Source organism: Lithobates pipiens, unplaced genomic scaffold (genome assembly GCF_037356315.1).
Source record: "Lithobates pipiens isolate NorthernLeopardFrog02 unplaced genomic scaffold, aLitPip1_a1.2 Scaffold_8, whole genome shotgun sequence".
NCBI classification, from domain to species: Eukaryota; Metazoa; Chordata; class Amphibia; order Anura; family Ranidae; genus Lithobates; species Lithobates pipiens.
Window position 1 is genome coordinate 146,460,005 of NW_027507903.1, and position 24,972 is coordinate 146,484,976.

The window sequence follows — 24,972 nt, forward strand, 5'->3', positions numbered from 1 at the left end:
TTTGGTGTGAACCACCTCTGGGTCTGTCCCTGCAGAGCTGCAAGAATCTCTGCCCTGGTGTGGTTCCTGTCCCCTAAACACACCAGCTGAAGCACTGCATGGCACCTTTTAGCCGAACTCTGGGAATAGCCCTTTGAACACTTAGGGGGTACCTGATGTTTGTAGGACAATTCTGCATCGAAGGGCATGGTTAAAGTGGCAGTAACACACACAAAATGATATGGTGTTAAACTGGCAGTAACACACTCAAAACTATATGGGGTTAAACTGGTATTAACATACACAGAATTAAATGGCATTAAACTGGCAGTAACGCAATCAAATAGACGGTGTTCAACTATACTGACGCTATCTGAACTGTCCCTACTCTAGCTATACACTAATGTCAAGATTACTGACACGGTCTCACTACACTACAGTGAAACTATCTGAGCTGTCCCTACTCTAGCTGCACACTATGCAAAGCTGAATGATGGTCCTCCTCACTACACTCACACTATCCCTAGACTGACACTAAACTATTATTCTACACTGACAATTGAAGCAAAATAGCACAGTATAGCACACTAACTAATAGCACTGAACAGAGCCCTGTTCTATCTCTCTCACACCAAAATAACACTGAAAATGACTGTCAGTGAATGAATACTTTTATACTGTGGGCGGGAATGAGCCATGATTGGACACTGTCATCATGACTTTATCCAATCATGAGAAATATTTAGGTTTGAGAGAGGCCTCCACAGGGTGACAGCTGTGGATACACAGGAGTAGTAGGCTTTGACTTCTATAGTTTATAGTCTGCTATTTCTTCTGGCAGGACATGAGTGCCTCCAGAGTTAAGAACAAAATTTTGATGTTGGACCCACATCTCCAAGCTTTCCAGACATCCTGGTGTTCAAATAACTCTCACATTTCTTTACTGTGTGTACTGGTGGCCTTACCTTTCCAATGTGGGAATTGGTGGAACACTTTACTATTAGTGACACATTTTGTACCTTTTTCCTCACTGCTCTTAGCAGCCACTCTATTCCTCATCTTTATCTGGGAAATCTTCCAGCATTGTCTCTGACCTTCATGCTCTAGTGTCTACCCATTAAGATGATTGGGTGCCCTTCTAACTTGGGCAGAATTTGCTAATAATAATCATCTTAATGCCAACAACATTATTTAATGTCTACATCAAGTATTCACCTCCTCCTTTGGCAATACCTTTTCCTCAGAGATTCCTGTATACTGTGCTATGCAGAAAGACTTTAACCAAAGTTGGTCCCAGATTCAAATCCCCCTCCAGGTCCTTGCTCTTAGACACATGAAATGGTGATGTGATGTGTGGCTTAGTGTTCAAGCAAAATGTTATTTAGCATCCCGCCCCCCACACACACACACACACACAACTTTCAGATTATACTATCATTGTTACTTGAGACCTTTCAACATAACAAGGGGTTAATGATTACATTCTTCATATATAAGATTGGCAACAATATAGGACAAGCCATTTTGTTTAGTTTAATGATTACACATTACACAGCACAACCTTACTTGTGCCCTCCATGCCTGCCTACGCTGCCACTGATCGTTGCTATACCTCTATCCCTCAGTGTCCTGGTGCCAATACACTCTGCATCTCCAACGCTATCTGTTTACCCCTGTGCCTTCAAGTGCACCTCTGCGACACCTGTGTTTTCATGCAGTCCTCTGTACACTTCTGCAATTATTTGGACTATACACCTCCCAGTGGACATGGACCCCAGTCCATAGTACAATCCGCACAAGGCACAGAGCTGATCTTCAGTAATTATCAAAGACTGCTTTATAGCATTCTTTTATTACATACCTAACTACATAACAATACTGTTTACACTCTTATAGGTCTTGTTGCTAGTCTCCAGGCATTTACAACAATTTATTTTTATGCTGCTTTTCTGGGCATGAGGATTACTGCTGTTAGCTTTTACTAAATCTTTAGAAAATCACACTCTCATTGAATTGTTTTAATGGTCCATAATGTAACATAAACCCTTTCAGCGTGTATGTGGCATGTGTTTACCATATGAACATGTGCATTTAGTTTTCCTGTTCATTTAGGCTTGTAAAATCAGCAACAGTGCTTCTAAGTTTCTCATTAAGTTGGTAGGATATGGGTTTTGATATAGTTTAGAAGCAGCTGAAAATTTGTGTTGATTATAAGTTTTAGATTTTTTTAGGGCATTGTAGAATGTTGGTGTTAAGTTTCCATTCAAAGTATTTATGTCAATAATTTTCAGTTCTGTAAATAATAAGAGTATAAATATAGTCAAAATCAGAAGTAAAATAGTTACTGATGATAAGTAGTTAACAAAATCGTGTGCACAAACTACCTATCAGATATTTTTTATAATATATTTCACCCCAGCATGTTCATGTTATTTGGATATATAGAAGAATAGAATTTCTCAGGTAAACCATGCATGTTTTGCCACAGGAGACCACAAATGTATGTATATACAGTATATCTTCATAGTTTTAACTGTATATAATGTTGTAAATGGCATACCATATCAACATCGATAAAGCAGACTTACAGCTCATCAACATTTATCTGAAAACAGTGATTTTGATTTTAGTTGTTAGTTATTTAGCGATTAATAATAAAGGCTGTTTTTGATTAATTAAAATGACTATACTTTGATAGCCTTCTCCCAAAGGGGAAAGAAGATCTAAACAAATGCCATTTTTGCATGGCAGGCTTTAAAGCAGTAATGGGTTTTTGAAGCATGACATGGCTTTTTCTGAACCAGAACACAGTAATGTATTGGCCCCCTGAGTCTCCACAGCACAGGGCTGCTGGTTATTTTTTAAGTGGTGGGACTTGGGTGAAGAACGTTCACAAAGTGCACCTTGCTGTAAATTCAGATCCAAAAGGAGAAAAGACTTATGGGTAAGAACATTCTTCATGGTAGGAATGTTCCACCCAATGTTGCATGAAAACATATATGTATTTTTTTACTTAAAAGTTATGTTTTAGCACAATCAAATACTGTAAAGATACATCTATACTTCATGTCTTCTTTCTGCTTTGCTGCTCTTAATGATGATATCATTTAAAGATGACTAGTATTGTCTTTGATGTTTCTACATGCCTGCCTAAAGAATCTTCCAAATGGATACCATAAACTTTCACAATTTAAAGAAATGTTTTCTGGACACATGCAGTAATTTATATCTTCCACTACACGTTTTTACATCAAACTCTTTTATCTTTTCAAGGCATCGTAAAATATTTTTCTAATTAATTCTGCTGGGAGATACTCACTAAATGGTATTGTTCAGCAGCCATGTATTCACATGTTTTAGGTTTGACTATACTGTTTAAATTGATAATAGGTAAAATCATCACATAAAAAAATTCTCACTATCCCTGTCAAAGAGAAATACAAACCATAGTATGTAGAGGCCATTGATAGCATGATCTATCTGCATTGTAGTATTTTATTATAATGTTCCAAAGGTGAATGTATACTTTACTTAACCCTTTATGTGCGGCCAAGACTGTTTTCTTTTTACTTTGCATAGATTACACAAGGGTCAAAGCCCCTATCGGTTTATTTTCTGCAATCTGTCACCCGTTGAGATTTTCCTTAATTTCCTGTCCCAAGGATGCAACAGGAAGTGAGTGCCTCTGATTTAAATATTTCTGCCGATCTCTTGTTTTGGTGACAATGCTTCATTTTTTACTAGAATATAGGCAGCAATAAAAACCAGACAGAAGTTTTAGCCACCCTTCTCTATCAACAACTAAAGAACAAAATGTTGGCTGTACATACACTTTAAAACCTGGTTTACATCGATGCAGCTCTGCGAGCTGCTTTTGCACAGGCACATCAGCCCATTCATTTGAATAGGCTGCTGAGCATGCATTTCATGCAGGAAAAAGGTTCCTGTATCTTTTTAAAAATGCAGCTGGAGAGAGATTGCATGGTGCTTCTACTATTTCCCACAACCGAAAATGCGCTGCAGTTTCAGATGTGTAGGGATGCCATCAAGAATGATTGGCAGCCATGTGTATCTACAAAGAAGCAGAGTGGTTTGAATGTGGGTGAATATGGGGTACAGGAACAGGTGCAATTTACCCACTGCCTGCACCCGCAAGACTGCAACCACCCACACAAGTGTGTACCTAGCCTATGTGAATCAACAAACTAAGCAATAAAGGAATACAAAACTTGTAAAATATTTGTGTTGGACAAATTACACATTACATTTTCATATGCTGCTTAACACTGGCCACCTCTAAAATAAGCACCTACTTTTTTTGTATATCCCCAATCGGTTTGGTTTACACATAATAATGTTTTTCAGTGTTATACTTCAAATAAGTGTTGTTAAAATTAAGCATCGCAACATAATGTTCCTAAACTCATAACAATCGAATATGTATTGGGTAATCATTAAACCACAATTATTCAGTAGTGTTTTAGATGATCAAAATCTCACGGTAAAGGGTGTCCAGATTTACAATATATACTGTACCTGTTTAATGACTAAGCCAAAGCAAGCTTATTTTGATTTTTATCTAGTAAGCAGTACTCCTGTAAACTGGAGTTGGACATCTGTTGAACTGACCCTTTACCCTCATTATTATGGGATGCAAAAACTTATTACTAAGGTCACGTAGATACATGTCATGGAGTCACCTTTTTGATGTTCATTTAAGGCACCTGTCTTTTTTTAACATATTTAGATGGAATGTTTTGTAAGAAAGAATATTGGAACAAAATACAGATAACAGACACCCGCACTAGTGATAGATTGAATTTATGTAGTGTATATAAAAATTACATGGTAAATAAAGCTCCTGATGCTTTTGAAAATTTCTTGCAATATTGTCAGGGGGAACCCCCTTTTTTCCTTCATGGGTTAAATTATTATTATTATTAATATTACTACTATCATACAGGATTTATATAGCACCAACAGTTTGTGCAACTCGCAAAATGAATGCTTACTTTCTTTGTAAGTTTAAGTATGCCCAAAAAAGTGGCGAATTTATGTACAACATACATCGCATATTCTCCAACAACCGTCAGTGTCCATTTCTTCAATTTCGGCTGTTTAGACCCTTTCCTTTTATGCCCATTATCCATGGTATTTACTACTTTTATATTAACTACTGGCACTAAAAAAAAATCTAATCATGGGTTTATGTATATACAGTATAACTGAATATTTAGACTTTTTTTATTATTAACTCAAGTTCCAGTTCTTCTTTTTTTAAATATAGCTTATTATACTTAGTAGTGATGGACGAACTTCCGACGGGACGTTTCGCGAACGCGAAACGCGAACGGACACAAACGTTCGCGAAAACGACCGTTCGCCGCGGGCTCCATTGACTTCAATGGGAGGCGAATTTCGCAAACCTTTAGGTCGAATTTGCGGCCACGGGGTAATTATTAGGGGGTAGCACGTAGTCCCACCACCTGGACAATAGCATAATACATGTATGAGGTGAATTTGGGATCGATAACTACAAGCATTTTTTTTTTATTTGGGAAATTGTTCTGACAATTCAGGACTATGGAGCTAATGAAGGCAATGGAGGAGAGGGAAGGTCAGGGACCAGGGTAGGCAAACAAGAGGGTGCAGGAGATACAGAGCACTGACAGCAGCACCGTAATACAGAGCACTGACATCAGCACCGTGACATACAGCGCTGACAGCAGCTCCGTGACATACAGCGCTGACAGCAGCTCCGTGACATACAGCGCTGACAGCAGCTCCGTGACATACAGCGCTGACAGCAGCTCCGTGACATACAGCGCTGACAGCAGCTCCGTGACATACAGCGCTGACAGCAGCACCGTGACATACAGCGCTGACAGCAGCTCCGTGACATACAGCGCTGACAGCAGCTCCGTGACATACAGCGCTGACAGCAGCTCCGTGACATACAGCGCTGACAGCAGCTCCGTGACATACAGCGCTGACAGCAGCTCCGTGACATACAGCGCTGACAGCAGCACCGTGACATACAGCGCTGACAGCAGCTCCGTGACATACAGCGCTGACAGCAGCTCCGTGACATACAGCGCTGACAGCAGCTCCGTGACATACAGCGCTGACAGCAGCTCCGTGACATACAGCGCTGACAGCAGCTCCGTGACATACAGCGCTGACAGCAGCTCCGTGACATACAGCGCTGACAGCAGCACCGTGACATACAGCGCTGACAGCAGCTCCGTGACATACAGCGCTGACAGCAGCTCCGTGACATACAGCGCTGACAGCAGCTCCGTGACATACAGCGCTGACAGCAGCTCCGTGACATACAGCGCTGACAGCAGCTCCGTGACATACAGCGCTGACAGCAGCTCCGTGACATACAGCGCTGACAGCAGCTCCGTGACATACAGCGCTGACAGCAGCTCCGTGACATACAGCGCTGACAGCAGCTCCGTGACATACAGCGCTGACAGCAGCTCCGTGACATACAGCGCTGACAGCAGCACCGTAAGCAGCCCCAGGAGGAAGTCAGCACAGCACAGGGATGGTGTGATCCCCTCATAATAAGAACCCCCAGGAGGAAGTCAGCACAGCACAGGGATGGTGGGAGCCCCTCATAATAAGAACACCCAGGAGGAAGTCAGCACAGCACAGGGATGGTGGGAACCCCTCATAATAAGCAGCCCCAGTAGAAATATGACACCGCTCAACCTCTTCAAAGAGGAGGGTAGGGGCATATAGTACGGTGTGCTTTTTTGGGTCAGGGAAGTGAGCCAAATGAATTAAGAAGGTCTGTGTGCTTGATTCCAAAAATTGTTTATAGACATATACATGGTCTACTGATCACATGTGTTGAATTCCTCCGAGATCCATGCCTCATTCATTTTTAGAAATGTGAGGTAGTTAACACTGTGGTGAGCTAGGCGAGTACGCTTATCGGTCACAATCCCCCCTGCTGCGCTGAACGTCCTTTCGGACAGGACACTGGATGAGGGGCAAGCCAACAGTTCGATTGCAAATTGGGCAAGCTCTGGCCAGAGGTCAAGCCTGCCCACCCAGTAGTCTAGGGGTTCATCACTCCTCAGAGCGTCCACATCGGCCGTTAACCCAATGTAGTCGGACACCTGACGGTCTAGGCGTTCCCTGATGCTGGATCCGGATGACACCTGTCGATGGGTCGGCTGAAAGAATGACCTCATATCCGAAGTCACCAACACATCTTCAAACCGGCCTCTTCTTGCAGGCGCTGTTGGATTGGTACCCGCAAATCCTTCTCTGGGAGTGGGAATTGCTCCTCTGCCAGCGCACGCAAAAGCAGAATGCAGCATTTCTCGAAGCAAGGCCTGGAAGTGCTGCATTCTGACAGCCCTCTGCGACGGCGGTAACATTTCCGCCATTTTGTGTTTGTACCGGGGGTCTAAGTACGTTGCCACCCAGTACTGGTCCTTGACCCTCATGCTTTTTATACGGGGGTCCCTATTAAAACACTGGAGCATGAAGGCCCCCATTTGCACTAAAGTGGAAGCGGTGTGGTGGCCTGGCTCCTGCTCATCATCCAGGATAATGTCGTCCTCTTCATTCTCCTCTCCCCATCCTCGCACAACAGGGATCCCAGAAAGGTTTAAAGCATGCTCTTCTTGCTCCTGCTCATCCGCCCCGGCACCATCCTCCTCTGACTCCTCATCAGACTCCTGTTGTTGACTTGTCTCAGATAGAGTAGCCCCCCCTGGGAATTCATCCAGCATTGCGACTTCCTCATCTTCCCGCTCCTGCTCCTCCACAGCCTGATCAATGACACGACGCAATGCACGCTCCAGAAAGAAGGCATAAGGTACCATGTCACTGATGGCGCCATGGCTGCGACTGACCAGTTTGGTGATCTCCTCAAATGGCCGCAGAAGTCTGCATGTGTCGCGCATGAGCAGCCACTGGCGCGGTGAAAAAAAACCCAGCTCCCCAGAACCGTTTCTTTCGCAGAGTTCATACAGGTAGACGTTAACTGCACGTTTCTGCTGGAGCAGCCTATCAAGCATATAGAAGGTTGAGTTCCATCGCGTCGGGCAATCGCAAATAAGACGTCTGACCGGCAGATGGTGTCGCCGCTGAATGTCAGCAAGGCGAGCCATGGCCGTGTAAGATCTTCTGAAATGGGCCGAGATTTTCCTTGCCTGCCGCAAGATGTCCTGGACCCCAGGGTATTTGACAAGGAATCGCTGCACGACCAAGTTTAAGACGTGTGCCATGCACGGCACGTGCGTGATTTTGCCCTGTTTCAATGCGCTAAGCAGATTGGCACCGTTGTCACACACCACTTTACCAACTGTCAAATTGAGCGGTGTTAGCCACTCATCTGCCTGTGAACGCAAAGCTGAAAGGAGTGCCGGGCCAGTGTGGCTCTTTGCTTCCAGGCACAACAGACGCAGCACGGCATGGCAACGTCTCACCTGGCATGTGGAATAGGTTCTGGGGAGCTTGGGCGGTGCAGTGGAAGAGACGCTAGCAGCGGAAAAGGAGGAGGCAGCTGAGGAGGAGAGGGAGGAGGATGGAGTAGGAGGAGGAGAAGAAGAGTCAGGCCTGCATGCAATCCGTGGCGGTAAAACCAAATCTACACGGGTGCCACGGGTTACATGCTTGACGGCCGTCAGAAGGTTCACCCAGTGGGCAGTAAAACTGATATACCTTCCCTGCCCGTGTTTGCTAGACCACGTGTCTGTGGTCAGATGTATCTTGGCACCGACACTGTGTGCCAGAGATACATTCACTTGCCGCTGAACATGGCCATATAGCTCTGGGATGCCCTTCTCTGAGAAATACTTCCTTCCTGGGACCTTCCATTGTGGTGTTCCAATGGCCACAAATTTGCGAAAGGCCTCCGAGTCCACCAGTTTATATGGCAGTAGTTGGCGGGCTATGAGTTCTGACAAGCCAGCCGCCAACCGTTGGGCAAGAGGGTTATCCGGCGTCATCATTTTTTTACGCTCAAACATTAGGCCCACGGAAGCCTGCCTTTTTGCAGAAAAATGTGAGCTTGGCGTGATGGAAGGTGGAGTGGAGGACAATTGTGAGGAGAGAGGAGAAGGAGAAGTAGAAGACGAGGCTGGACGGTGAGAGCCTGCAGTGTGGCTTTGTGTGTTCCGTTGCTCCCACTGGGCTCGGTGATGGCTGCTCATGTGCCTTCTTAAGGCGGTCGTCCCTAGGTGAGTATTGGGCTTACCGCGACTAACGCGTTGACTGCAAAGATTGCAGATGGCAACGCTATTGTCAGCAGCGGACACGTTAAAAAAAGCCCACACTGCGGAGCCATGTGCCGGTGTCCTGGGAGCGCCAGATGTGACCGTACATGGTCGATGACTCGCTCCTGATACATTTGCAGTCTGCTTTGTCCCTGCTGTGCAATGTAAGTCATTGCTGCTTCTCCTCCCTATCTGCTGGTCCATATCTCCCTCTGAACTCCCCTCCTCTTCCTCTCTTGTGGGCACCCACGTGACATCACTAGACACGTCATCATCAACGTCACCTTCCCCACCGCTATAAGTAGAGTAGGCAGCAACACCGGGGACCAACCTCCTCCTTGGGCTGATCTGGGTACTGGCGTCAGACTGCTGAGTAGCGCTTGTTGCTACCTCCTCTTCCTGATCCAATACCAAGAGTGGCTGCGCATCAGAAATGTCCTCTTGATATGGATCGGAAAATAATTCCAGTGACTCAAGCGGAAGGTATGTGGTGGTGGTGGTGGTGGTCGTGTTGTTGGTGGTAGTGTCTTTGGGGGTGCACATAGCAGAGAGTGAAGAAGAGGGTGCAGATCGAGAGGATGAGGAGGGTGCAGAAGAGTAAGGCTGAGCGAGCCACTCAACCAAGTCTGGTGCATCCTTTAAAGTAATTGAACGCACCTTCTGCAACTTCCCACTTTGGCTCAAGCCTGTTGCTCCTGCCCTACCCCTACCACCCCTGCGGAAGGGCCTGCCTCTTCCTCTGCATGTCATTTTTTAAATGACCCTGTGACAAAACTCTTAGTCCCTATACCGCTGAAGGACTGCTGCAGTATAGGTGAGCGGTCAGCAGTGGTGCACGTCAACCCTATCTATTGTGGACCTATAGCGGTCCTTACAGAACAGCAGACTGTACCGCACTCAAGCCTATGTACCGTAGCACCCTATACCAAGTTACCAGTCCTTATAAGAACTTTTGTGGACCAAGCAGGTTGTGTATTAGTGTTTAGCAGACTGTACGTCAGTCCCTATACCGCTGAAGGACTGCTGCAGTATAGGGCAGCGGTCAGCAGTGGTGCACGTCAACCCTATCTATTGTGGACCGATAGCGGTCCTTACAGAACAGCAGACTGTACCGCACTCAAGCCTATGTACCGTAGCACCCTATACCAAGTTACCAGTCCTTATAAGAACTTTTGTGGACCAAGCAGGTTGTGTATTAGTGTTTAGCAGACTGTACGTCAGTCCCTATACCGCTGAAGGACTGCTGCAGTATAGGGCAGCGGTCAGCAGTGGTGCACGTCAACCCTATCTATTGTGGACCGATAGCGGTCCTTACAGAACAGCAGACTGTACCGCACTCAAGCCTATGTACCGTAGCACCCTATACCAAGTTACCAGTCCTTATAAGAACTTTTGTGGAACAAGCAGGTTGTGTGTTAGTGATTAGCAGACTGTACGTCAGTCCCTATACCGCTGAAGGACTGCTGCAGTATAGGGCAGCGGTCAGCAGTAGTGCACGTCAACCCTATGTATTGTGGACCGATAGCGGTCCTTACAGAACAGCAGACTGTAACGCACTCAGGCCTATGTACCGTAGCACCCTATACCAAGTTACCAGTCCTTATAAGAACTTTTGTGGACCAAGCAGGTTGTGTATTAGTGTTTAGCAGACTGTGCGTCAGTCCCTATACCGCTGAAGGACTGCTGCAGTATAGGGCAGCGGTCAGCAGTAGTGCACGTCAACCCTATGTATTGTGGACCGATAGCGGTCCTTACAGAACAGCAGACTGTAACGCACTCAGGCCTATGTACCGTAGCACCCTATACCAAGTTACCAGTCCTTATAAAAACTTTTGTGGACCAAGCAGGTTGTGTGTTAGTGTTTAGCAGACTGTGCGTCAGTCCCTATACCGCTGAAGGACTGCTGCAGTATAGGGCAGCGGTCAGCAGTAGTGCACGTCAACCCTATGTATTGTGGACCGATAGCGGTCCTTACAGAACAGCAGACTGTAACGCACTCAGGCCTATGTACCGTAGCACCCTATACCAAGTTACCAGTCCTTATAAGAACTTTTGTGGACCAAGCAGGTTGTGTATTAGTGTTTAGCAGACTGTGCGTCAGTCCCTATACCGCTGAAGGACTGCTGCAGTATAGGGCAGCGGTCAGCAGTAGTGCACGTCAACCCTATGTATTGTGGACCGATAGCGGTCCTTACAGAACAGCAGACTGTAACGCACTCAGGCCTATGTACCGTAGCACCCTATACCAAGTTACCAGTCCTTATAAGAACTTTTGTGGACCAAGCAGGTTGTGTATTAGTGTTTAGCAGACTGTACGTCAGTCCCTATACCGCTGAAGGACTGCTGCAGTATAGGGCAGCGGTCAGCAGTGGTGCACGTCAACCCTATCTATTGTGGACCGATAGCGGTCCTTACAGAACAGCAGACTGTACCGCACTCAAGCCTATGTACCGTAGCACCCTATACCAAGTTACCAGTCCTTATAAGAACTTTTGTGGACCAAGCAGGTTGTGTGTTAGTGTTTAGCAGACTGTGCGTCAGTCCCTATACCGCTGAAGGACTGCTGCAGTATAGGGCAGCGGTCAGCAGTAGTGCACGTCAACCCTATGTATTGTGGACCGATAGCGGTCCTTACAGAACAGCAGACTGTAACGCACTCAGGCCTATGTACCGTAGCACCCTATACCAAGTTACCAGTCCTTATAAGAACTTTTGTGGACCAAGCAGGTTGTGTATTAGTGTTTAGCAGACTGTGCGTCAGTCCCTATACCGCTGAAGGACTGCTGCAGTATAGGGCAGCGGTCAGCAGTAGTGCACGTCAACCCTATGTATTGTGGACCGATAGCGGTCCTTACAGAACAGCAGACTGTAACGCACTCAGGCCTATGTACCGTAGCACCCTATACCAAGTTACCAGTCCTTATAAGAACTTTTGTGGACCAAGCAGGTTGTGTATTAGTGTTTAGCAGACTGTGCGTCAGTCCCTATACCGCTGAAGGACTGCTGCAGTATAGGGCAGCGGTCAGCAGTAGTGCACGTCAACCCTATGTATTGTGGACCGATAGCGGTCCTTACAGAACAGCAGACTGTAACGCACTCAGGCCTATGTACCGTAGCACCCTATACCAAGTTACCAGTCCTTATAAGAACTTTTGTGGACCAAGCAGGTTGTGTATTAGTGTTTAGCAGACTGTGCGTCAGTCCCTATACCGCTGAAGGACTGCTGCAGTATAGGGCAGCGGTCAGCAGTAGTGCACGGCAACCCTATGTATTGTGGACCGATAGCGGTCCTTACAGAACAGCAGACTGTACTGCACTCAGGCCTATGTACCGTAGCACCCTATACCAAGTTACCAGTCCTTATAAAAACTTTTGTGGACCAAGCAGGTTGTGTGTTAGTGTTTAGCAGACTGTGCGTCAGTCCCTATACCGCTGAAGGACTGCTGCAGTATAGGGCAGCGGTCAGCAGTAGTGCACGTCAACCCTATGTATTGTGGACCGATAGCGGTCCTTACAGAACAGCAGACTGTAACGCACTCAGGCCTATGTACCGTAGCACCCTATACCAAGTTACCAGTCCTTATAAGAACTTTTGTGGACCAAGCAGGTTGTGTATTAGTGTTTAGCAGACTGTGCGTCAGTCCCTATACCGCTGAAGGACTGCTGCAGTATAGGGCAGCGGTCAGCAGTAGTGCACGGCAACCCTATGTATTGTGGACCGATAGCGGTCCTTACAGAACAGCAGACTGTACCGCACCCAAGCCTATGTACCGTAGCACCCTAGACAGACCAAGTTACCAGTCCTGATAAAGAGCTTTGTGGAACAAGTGAGTTGTGAATGATTAGCAGACTGCAGCAGAAGGGCAGCAGTCAAGTATAATATTCTTTCTATATTTGGAAGAAAGAATATTATACGTGTACAAGCCTATTACCGTACCACTGATACCAGTCCTGAAAAGAACCTTTGTGGAACTAATAGTAACAGCAAGTCTTTAAAATTATCCTCACTGCCTGACACACTGCTTCCTGCCTGTCCCTATACAAATTGGCAAAAAAGAGTAGGCTGGAACGATTAGCTGGAATAGCTCTTTTGTGGACCTGATAGTAACAGCTAATGATGATGATGATGATGATGATGAAGAAAGACTAATCTGGCTGAGCTGTCCCTAAAATAGCAGCATACAGCGCTCTGTCCCTTTATCTAAACTGACAAAAGAAACTCAGGCTGCTGACCTAACACCTATACCAGTCCTGAAAAGAACTTTTGTGTACCAAATAGCTAGCGTTTTCTCTGTCCCTACTCCACACAGGATCCTTTCCCTACAGTGACAGAAGAAAGAATGTAAAATGGCCACCGGATCGGGTGTATTTATAGGTTAGGGGGAATGTCCAAGTGTCCATGAGCTGTCATGTCTCAATTGGTTGTCCTGTAACACATGATAAACGTGTCACGAAAGGTTAAAGTTCTTGTATACATTAAACACGTAAGTCCGCCGGGGCGAACGACGGAAAAAGGCGTTCGAACCCGCGGACGGCGAAAGTCGGAAATTCGCCGCGAAACGACCGCCGGGCGAACCGTTCGGCCATCACTAATACTTAGGTTCTCTCATTAAAAGAACTTTAATGTACAGTGAGGCTTTGGTCTTCAGCCTATCATTTTCCACAGGAAAACTGCTGGCTGATTGAAATTACAGGCCTTTTTTGAGATGGAATGACTGTTAGTGAAAGTGATTTCTATTGGGATATATGAATAACCATGGCAGCATCTGCCTGATATGTCTGTCTCAGCTTGGATGTTCCCTGAGAATTTAAGCAACCCTCTGCACTTCTGAGGAAGTTAGTGCGCTGAGGGCTGTAAATCACTGTTTGGCCTCCTTCTGTAGGAGAGTAGAAAGGTTTAACCCTTGGAGAACCCCTTTAAAGATTATCCTAACCCTGTAAACCAAAAATGCTCCCCTTACATGAAACAAAGTGACAAACTGCACTAGGGAACTCTGCAAGGGAGCACCATAATTTTACAGAGGCTTGAACTTACTTAACTGCAAAAATACAGCAGTATAATATGTAACTGAAACAACATGTGTAAAAAGCAGCTTCTGACTGAAAGTCAAATCCTTGGTATTGCTACCCAAGAAAATTATTCCCAAGTTAAAGTTAGAAAGTAAATTTTATGTACCAAATCTAGATAAAGGTCTCTCATTCCTGGTACAGACTTCAGCATCTGAGTGCACATATAGAAAAGCTGAAATCTGGTATACTAGATGTCATTGGCCACTTACTGGCAAAGCAGTGAGTGGAGAATGGGAGAAAGTGTATGAGAATCAGGTAAATGTGAATATCAGTCCACAGCGAATTAACTTAAAATAGAACCAAAGGCAAAACTTTTTTTCATTTTGAATAAAATAAGGGAGGGTTATAACATCTGTCAGTTTTTTCCTGACGTCTGTGTTCCTTTGGGGAGATTTCCCTTAACTTCTTGTCCCATAGCCAAAACAGGAAGTGAGAGGAAATATCTCCAAAGTGACGGAATCTTTGATTGACACCAGGTGCCTTGGTTGGCACCAAAGTCACCAGAACTAGTATCCTCACTGGAAGATTTCACCTCTGGCAGCAACTCGAAATTTGAAAATTTCTTTTACTTTCGCTTTCAATGATAAAGATGAACAGGACAAATAGAGAGGATTAGACATGTGCACTGACAAAAAAAATTGTTAGTTTTCATTAAAAAAATTTTCTGCTTTTTTCAGAAATTCGAAAATTTTCAAATTTGGAAATTCGGAAATACAAAAATTCGGATTTTTGAATTTCCAAAACTTTGAATTTTCAAACTTTTGAATTTCTGAACTTTCAAATTTCCGAACATGAATTTCTGAATTTCCAAATTCCCAATTTTACGAAATTCATAAGTTCGAAATTCAGAATTAACAAATTTGTAAAAATTCTTTAAAAAACGAATTTGGAACTAAACGAATTGCACATGTGTATGGAGGATGAATCTACAGGGGCACAGGCAGCCAGGGGAGACCCCCCTCCATGCAGTTTCGCTCTCCACCTGCTCTGAGACATACAATAAATAGCAGCTAGACTCAAAATCCATTTACCGAATCAGATCAGGTCGATCTGCGATTGGTTACCAGAGGTTACAATGTATCATTACCACTCACTGACTGGTTGCTAGAGGTTACAGCACACATTACGGCTCACTAATTAGTTGCTAGAGGTTACAGCACATGATTTCTGCTCGTTGATTGGTTGCTAGAGATTACTGTACATCAATACTGATGAAAGGATTCTACACCAAGCACCAATGTAATGAGAAGGTTCACACTGACCACCAATGTAACTGAGAGATTTAGCCTGCATTTACATTTGTGTGTCGGGAACGCATGCAAAATCGCTTTCCTGACACCACAGAAACCTGCTGCCCCTTTAGCAGATATACAGCAGTTCCATTAATTGTTAATGACACCCTCACGCATCTGCTGACATGTGCCTTGACACTGTGTGATTTTGAAAAAGGGTGTGGGACGTTCTTCCGCATTTGTAGCGCATAGAGCAGCTCAATGAAATTAATGGGATGCCCTACATGGGAACTACATCTTTATCCACCCTGTCAGTACACCTTTGCATCCTTAAACCCATGCTAACCTCCTACATGTTATACTTGAGACCTTCTGGATTTTTATGCATTTAGTGTATAAATACTCAATTTAGCCCAACATGTATTCTGCTACACATTTTTGGAAAAAAAAAATCCCAATAAGCGAATATTGCTTGGTTTGCGCAAAAGTTAGAGCGTCTACAAACTATGGGATATTTTAATGGAATTAAAAAAAAATTATACTGGTATTGGTGGCGATGAGCGACTTAAAGCAGGACTGCAACATGGCGGCGGACAAATCGGACATTAACTCACACTTTTTTGGGAACCTGTGACACTAATACAGTGATCAGTGCTAAAAATCTGCATTGTTACTGTACAAAATTATTATTTATTTATTTATTTCAGTACTTATATAACGCTGTCAATTTACACAATGCTTTACATTTACAGTACATCATACATTCACATCAGTCCCTCCCCTTAAAGAGCTTACAATCTAAGGTCTCTAACTCACATTCATACATACTAGGGCCAATTTAAACAGGATACAATTTACCTACCAGCAAGTCTTTGGAGTATGAGAGGAAACCAGCGGCACAGTGAGAACATGCAGACTCTAGGCAGATAGTATTGTGGTTGGGATTCGAACCAGCGACCCTTTTGCTGCTAGGCAAAAGTGCTAGCATTTACACCACTGTGTAAGGAAGGGGTTATAATCAAAGGGGGGGCAATCAAAGGGTTAAATGCGTGTGCCTAAAATGTGCTTACTCACTGTGTGGGATGTGCTTGTACTATGGGAAGGCAGGGATTTGTGATAAATCCTACTTTGCAGAAACACAGGATAACTACTCTCCCTACTGACAGAACAGTGATCTGCCTTGGTTGCATAGGCTGTCCACCATCTGTTTCTCTCCCAAACAATCAGCGGGAGAGAAAGTTGATTGGCTCCTGGTGTGTCCAAGGAGAAGGTAGAGCCTAAAGAGGAAAGGGTGTGGGAAGGGTCCTGTGGGTGTGGCTGTAATAAGGAGTCTGCATAGGAAGCAAGGCAGTATAGGGCACAACAAAGAAGGGTAGCACTTGCTGCTAGTCCCTGTTCAGGTACTTACATCTAAGCTGGGGCATAATCTCACAGCCAGAGCAATGAGTCCCATCCACTTCCAGCTTGGACAGATGGAGGGACACATGCTGCATGCATAATGGGCACTGCTGAGCACAGGAACAGGGAGGCACCTTGTCTGTTGAGACTCCAGGGAGGCAGTTTGAAATCCCTATGTGCTAATCTCAGATGCAAGCTGCAGCAGGGGGCAGACTGCCTGGTATCCTGCATATAAGTGGTATGGCGGGTCCTGGGAGACCAGGATGGTGACTCTCTCTGCACTTTGAGAAGCAAAAGGGGAACTGTGGTTCAGGTGTCAGGAGGACCAGGGGACAAGACTCATGACAACTACTCTTTACTAGAAATGTTAAACTAATCACAATTAAGCCAATCACGGATCTTTGAATATGAGATTGCATTCTTAACACAAAAGGCATGTTTTTGTGATATGAATCCCCAAGTGTGCTTTGTGTATTTCTTCCAGATCTGTGCAGTAATTCAGTGTGAAACTTTGCTTCTGTGCAGGAGCTTCCTGTAATAAAGACTGGTCACTGCTGTTCTGCCTCCTTTTGCAGAGTGACTGGTCTCGTAATTATCTGCAGTAGGTTTAATTATTTAGAGGACCGTTACTTATCACATATTTGTGTTTTGAGACATTTTGACTATTTTTATTGAGAGTTACAGTGCCTTTTGTTCCTGCTGAGCAGAGGAAAGTTTTGGGAGAGCCTAGATATGAAAACTGGGCATGCACAGTTCTGTTGGAGGTGGCATAACTAAGTCTTATGCTGAAACACACAAAGAAAATGGAGCAGGGAATAATAGTGGGGTATAACATTTATTTCCTAATTGACTATGCATAAATAATATTTTTTTCATGGTGTTAAAACTTCTAATTTTTTCCATGTCTATCCATGAAATTAGAATGTGAGGCCCAGATACTATTGGCGTATGGGGAAGAACATGTCCTGTAAGCCACATATTGCTGCAAGCTCTGTATAAGAAGTGTAACAGCCTCAGTCCGGGCTCCAACCAAGCCACACCCTCAATGCATTTTGCTCCACCCGCAGAGCTTAGTTATGGTTCTCCATGCCAAAGTTCCAGGGGCAGAGCAAAACGTTTTGAGGAGCATGGCCTGGTTTGTACCCAGACTGAGGCTGTTAAACTTCTTATACAGGGGTTGTAGCATTGTGCAGCTTACAGGGCATTTTCTTCCCCATACACTGATGTTTGGAACCTGGATGAGCTCTGTCCTAGCTGGCACTTATAGCGGTTGGCTCATAGAGCCTTTAGAGTCTGAGTGGCACCCATCATTTTTGCTTTTGGTACCCAGATACTATTAAAGTATTGTTCTAAGGTTCACTGTGGCTAATGAGTGTAAGATTTGCTAGCAAGTATCAAGACCGGCAGACACAAAAGCATATTCACTGTAGTAAGTAGTTTAAGTCTGTGGAGCTCATGTCACATGGTACTTGCAGAGAAACAAGTGTACCCTAATTCTACTGCCACTTTGGTTCATGCACCCACTTAGGTTTTAGGGCTGTTTAATCTTAAAGTGGATGTAAACCCAATGTCATCCTTTCTAAACTACAGCCATAGGGGTTATCTATAAGGATATACATGCCTCCTGCATGGATCTTTGCCTGTCAAATGTCTCCCCTCTGTCTGCTATGAGACCCGGAAAACTGCATATTCTGTGGGTGGGTCTGTTGTCTGGAGCTCGGTGGGTGGAGTCGTGATGTCAGTAGACTCCCCGCCCACCTCTACACTCCCCTTGTCACTATGCATATTCTCCTGTGAACTTACACTGAACTTCTGCTATGATCTCTAACATCCAGTGAAAAGACAGGAAAGTAACCACATGACTTCAGCATGCCAAATCATGTTGAGGTGTGGAACATCCAATTCTGGTAGAGCAGCAGAAGAAAGGAGTGGGAGGGAATTAAAAAATAATACATGTCTCTTAGGCTAGAGCACGAGATATGTAAATCACCTGTCACTCACAGCAAGGGGGAGGATTTGACAAAGTTTTCTCTGTTTGTCAAGATTTATCTGACTGAACAATAAAAGACGATTGCTCAGAGATGGATTAACTCTTTGTGGCAAGACTGGGCTCAAATGATAGGAAATCGTATACTCTACATTATGACATAGAAAAAAATTTGGGTTTACATCCAAGTGTTTTTGGTACCTTTCGATCAGTGGTGGCTGGTGCTCCAAATTTTTAGGGGGGTGCAAACGAACTGAAAAATACTGAACCCCCCATCAAATGCAGCTATTGTGTCCATCAAATGCAGCCACTGTGCCCATCAAATGCAGCCATTGTGCCCATCAAACGCAGCCACTGTGCCCATCAAACACAGCCACTGTGCCCATCATATGCAGCCACTTTTGCCCAGTATATGCAGTCACTTGTGCCAATCAAATGCAGCCACTTGTACCAATCAAATGCAGCCATTGTGCCCATCATATGCTGCCAATTCTGCCAATCAAATGCAGCCACTTGTGCCCATCATATGCAGCCACTTATGCCCAGTGTATGCAGCCACTTGTGCCCATCATATGCAGTGACTTGTCCCTATCAAATGCAGCCATGTGTGCCCATCAAATGCAGCCATTTGTGCCGTGAAATGCAGCCACTTGTGCCCATCAAATGCAGCCACTTGTGCTCAGTATATGCAGCCACTTGTGCCCATCAAATGCAGCCAGGTGCGTCCCCTGGCTCCGCTGTCACTTCTCTACCCCACCCACCCATGACCAGTCTCCTCTCCTGGAGTGACCTCTCCTTCTCTGTGGCTCTCCTCTGTGGCTCTCCTCCTCCAGCGGGAAGCGGAAACTGCGGCTCCTGTGTTCCTCCGATGTATCTTCTCTTCTGCCAAAACATTAGGCATCCAATAGGATCGCTTAATGCTTTGGCCAACCGGGAGACAGGTCTCACTGACCTGCCTGCTGATTGGCAGGTAGGAACATTAGTGTGAAAAAAGCAAAAATTATTTCGCTCTGCCACATGACAGGTTGGGATAAGGACGCAGTGCTCTGCGCCCCGAGCCCATCCTATTTTGAAGCCTATTAGAGCCTCTGGCTCTAATCACATGCTTCAAAATACACACCCCCGCCTATCCCCGCCATAGTATTTCATGTGTCCGGCGTCCAGCAAAGGGACAGGCACATGAATAGGGAGGGCAGAAGAGGTGTCGGGGGGGGGGGGGGCGGCGCCCGTGTGCCCACAATGCACAAGCCGCCACTGCTTTCAATCTGCACCTAAAATGCATGGTACATTCTGTACCAGTGTTTTTAACCTGTAATATCACTTAAACTTTTAAGCACCTCAACAGCATTGTCTCAGAAGCTAGAGCTTTCTTGATTAGACAAGTTTTCAATGGGGACTGTAAGTGAGTGTTAGGAAAATAGCTCAGTACTGTATACTGGAGTATGTTCTGACAATCATTAGACAAGGAAGCTGCTTTGATGAAAAGCAAACTGTCTTAAACATTACAGAACAAGCCGAATTGTATGTGACAAACTACTTCTAACCATACCTGGGTAGGTTAGAACCTTTACAGACATAGAGAAGTGTTATTCAGGGAAAACTGTAAAATTCTGAAATATTAACTTATGTGATGCAGGTGCCTTATTAGGTCTTTATATCCCTCTTTTAACTATCATACTGTCAAAAAAGATGAAAGGGAAGCCACAGAGTGATGATGGACTGAGGTTTCCTCAGCTGTACTAAATGACAGGTACTTTACAGTAGCTTCAGGCGTTCATGTGTCCAGTGATTCCTACATGTAAAATTCTGTACAGACAGAGCTGTATGTGTGGGTGAAATATCCTTTATGCCATCTGAACCACCAGACTGGCACCATTTTTTGTGCTAATGTTTGTTATAAAGAGTCACATGTCCTGTTGAAGTACTATTAGCTTAACATATTAAGCACAATAAAATAAACATTCCCCTGTACAACATTTGTTATACTTCTTATCCCAGCACTTGCAGTTTACAACGATTCGTTTACAACGGTTACAACGCAGTTTACAACGATTATTTCTTAATGGCACCCCAAACATGGTGTGATTTTGCCACAATTGTCGAATGACAAAATGCTCTAAAATTGCTGCAAACATCGCAATGCCAAAGGCTCCCAGCTCTGTGCCAAGATTTGGTACATGAGCTTCTTTGGAGAGTTTTTAGTGCGGATGGAGGCCCATTCAAATGAACGCACCACAAAAAAACACCAAAAAGCTAAAAAAAAAGGCGGTGCAGCAGCTGTCACTGCGCTACACTTAGGGGAGAATGGAGCCTTAATGCCGCTGGCTTCTGCTCTCTGTGCTGCTTCCCTGAAATTCTTTTTTGAAATTCTTTGGTGAAATATCAGGGGTCTAAACAGACCCCTGATGTCTCACTTTTGAGACAGAGAAAGGGACTGAGGACAGAGATTCCCTAGTCCCTTTATCTACAGCCAGGAAGCAGGGGGAATCTGCGCAGCACAGGGTGATTAGGGTGTGCCCAGGCACACCTGGCACACCCTGTGCGCATGACCCTGTCTGCACGCCTATGCCACCAACACCAGGAATCAGAAAGGTGGTATACAAAATCAATGGCAAATACGTGCTTAGAAAGGAATGCTGCATTACATAGTTGATACCTCTTTCAATAAAGATTGGATTGTTGTATTGTCAATTTAGGTAGCTAGCAATTACCCTGTAGATTTAGAATTGTCCAAGCCAAACTTCACTGTATTAAGATATGGAAGAAATCTGCAATCTCCTCATGTCATGTAGTAAATTGCTCTGTCTTTTCCATACCTCACCTGCAGAGACTGCAGCATTTACACAGGCACTTGAATCCATGAAAATGATCATTCTAAATTATTGAACAAAAAATGATCACACTCTCTGGACATATATACTATCCTGTCCTGTGCTACAGGTTGTCAGAAATAGCTGAAGTATAAAAACAAGCTCTGATGTTGTTCATACACATGGAAATTTTCTGTCGATTTCAAACAGCTTAATTTCAGACATGGAACAATTTATCTTCTTTATCGCTATCTATACTTTATATATATTTTCATATAGCTATAGGGTGCCTTAATCTATTTGATCATTTTTGTGATTTTTGTGTATACAACATGATGTTTATGTACATATAGTTAACAAACTTAAAGGCAGACCCAACAGAATATACATTCTTAAGATGACTTCATAGTGTTTCTTTACGTTTGATACTAGTACTCCAATTTTACACCCATCAAGGGCTCGTTCATATGGCCACCCAGGGTGGTACACTACTCAGATCAGCATACTTCTGCAGTGTTTGCGATTTATCTGCTGATAGGGGACCTGTACACATCAATAGCAAATTGACACTGTTTGCTGCTGTTCACATGTAATTGCACAAGGAGCAATTCCATGCAGTTAGTGACAGATGAGTAAGCCTATACACAGTGTGCATTCAGGGATGCTCATCTTTCCCCAACCGTAGGTAATCACTCCAGCAGGGCCCTCTGATTCCCCTTGTCTTGAATTGTATTGCATTGTACTGTGTACCCCAATGTTGTAAAGCGCTGCGTAAACTGTCGGCGCTATATAAATCCTGTATAATAATAATAATAATAATATGTGAGTACATATAAACAGCTGTGGAACCCTTTTAACCTGTCATTGATTTATACAGGCTGAGCAGCCAAAATTTATTGCAAACCCCTGACTGTTCCTGCAGCAAAAATAAGCTGATCTGGGAGGTGTACAGCCTCAGATGGCCATGTGAATGGGCCCTAGCCCTCTATAGTTACTTTGATCCATATGTTCTTAATACCTCTGGATCTGAGACTGTGAAAGTGCAAGCAAAAGGGCTCCAAGGTTTAAATATCACCCGCTTTACATGGAGGTTGCACAACTTAGTAGTGCAACAGGAGGCTATAGTTTTCTTACTTGGTTATACATTTCTAAATACTGTAAGGCCCCTTTCATACTACTGCGCTATGGATTTGTTGCAGCATTAGTGTACCCATGGTTTTTGTGTGGGTTAACGGCATTTTCCCATAGGCTTTCTATTATGTTCTGTGTTTTTGGTGCGTTTTATGAAAGCACACGAAAGATGCAGCATACGGCAAAACAATGGACATAATAGAAAGTCTATGGGAAACTGTGGCTAACCCATACAAAAACTGTTGATACATCATGATTTGGTCACAGCGGGGCAGTGTGAAAGTAGCCCAAAGAATCCCTAAGGCTGGCAACACACAAAAAGGCAATTTCTAGTCAGTTTTAACTGCTTTCAAACCACCAGAAATTGTACCTACAATCGCAAGTAAGACACTAAGCAATCGACTGCCTAGAATTAAGTTAATTGTTAAGGCATGACTGGGTAATAAATTGACAGGTTCAGTACAGTTTATTGACGGATCGAATCAAAAATGGAAAAAGCTACAACAACATCTTTGAAAGTGATAAGATTTTTCTAGCAGACTTGATTGGAGCTAGTTCAATCCCATCTTATTGCAGCTTATCAAACCATTGTTTTATGAGTTCAATTGCTTTGTGGTTTGACAATACAAGGAATTGAAAGTTCAATCACTCTATTAAATTGTCATGCGTATGGCTGGTTTTATAAGGTAGATTCTGACTGCCACTGTTAGCTGGAGATTATTTTTAATGTTCTCATTGATTAAACTTGCTGTTCCAGCTTAAAAAAAAATAGGACGCAAATCACTGATACTTGGAACCCCAGCATAAAAAGTAGAGCACTTCTTTTATGTAGGTACAATTGGGTACATGTGGGAACAATTATGTCATATAAGAGAAAACATAGAGCATTTAGTGCAATTCATTTGTCTAAGACCTAGAACTGAATAGGATATAAAACATGCAGACACAGCTGGGCTTGTATGGTCGAGCCCATGCAGTCTATGTAGCCTAAAGCGACAGTGAAAATAGAGGCAGTAAAATATATGACTATACTTTGCTTATACGGCATGCCTTGGGCTCGAACTTGTTTAAGAAATCTTGATCTATTTTTTCTGTGTGAAGCCTCAGGTAGTTCACTGTGGTCAGCTCAGAAATCCAATCACAATGTACTTACAGAAATGACTTCATACAATTGAAAGTAGTGTGTATATGTCGTGTTTCACTACAAGCATTCTGTTCATATAAGGCAATATTCATAAAGGATAATGTTGGTAACATGATGATTCCTGCACTGAATGTCAGAAAAACGATATGTGTACTACATTACTTACAAATGCTCACCCCATCTGTTCAGACTGTAAGCTACTCTAGGTGTTCTATGACTGGAAAAAGAGTTTTTAAACATGGGTATAAGTCTTCATCATTTAAAGTATAGATTGAATATGTGCGATATGTGTGAGAAACGTTTTTCCTTGCTGACAGATTCTCTATATTTGTGGATAGTTGCTGTACAAGTTCCTCTAGGTCCTGTGCACCAGTCCACCCTTCTTTTTTGTGTTGGTGGTCTGTCTGCTGACATGAGAGCATGTGCTTGTGATGCAGTAGGTATTCCTGAATACACTCACTGTAGTCTGCTTGCAGTTAATTCTCATACAGAGGATGCAGAGACTCTCATACTCCAAACACAGATATAAAGTCCACCATTTAAAGGCTAAGTATACCACACAAAGTGGCATACAGTACAGTCTAGGTCAGAGACCCATCAGAATGATGTAAACATAACACATCATTACAGCAGAATGACACAAAAGGTGAAGTCTGAAATACGTTAACCCATTCTATATTGTGAATTGCAAGGCACATTAGCAATTGCTGTTCCCATCATTTTCATAAGTATTTCAAAAGTTAGAGATAGCTGTTGTCAGAGATAAAGAAGGTGGAAGGAGAATGGGGAGAGAGAAAAAAAACACAAATGGATGAGAAGGGGCAAGGTAGGGGGAGGAAGGGCAAGTTGGGGGTCTTGAAGGGAGAGAAAAAAAGGCCTGGACATAGGAATGGGTGCAAGAACCCCCATCCCCACCGGGCCATCCACCCAGAAATCAGATAAACAAAACCAGAATCTGAGGCCTGGAAGTTACCTTTGT

The 24,972-nt window shown here is 44.0% G+C and overlaps 1 protein-coding gene across 1 annotated transcript in view; it reads left to right on the forward strand.

Annotated features, from left to right (window-relative positions):
* The first annotated feature begins 3,512 nt into the window (after positions 1-3,512).
* The window catches only part of LOC143960916 (uncharacterized), a 614,677-nt gene continuing 593,217 nt past the window's right edge, over positions 3,513-24,972 (forward strand). Inside the window, exon 1 of the mRNA XM_077469935.1 lies at positions 3,513-3,654. The gene's annotated coding sequence lies outside the window, so the exon portion shown is untranslated. The remainder of the gene's footprint in view (positions 3,655-24,972) is intronic.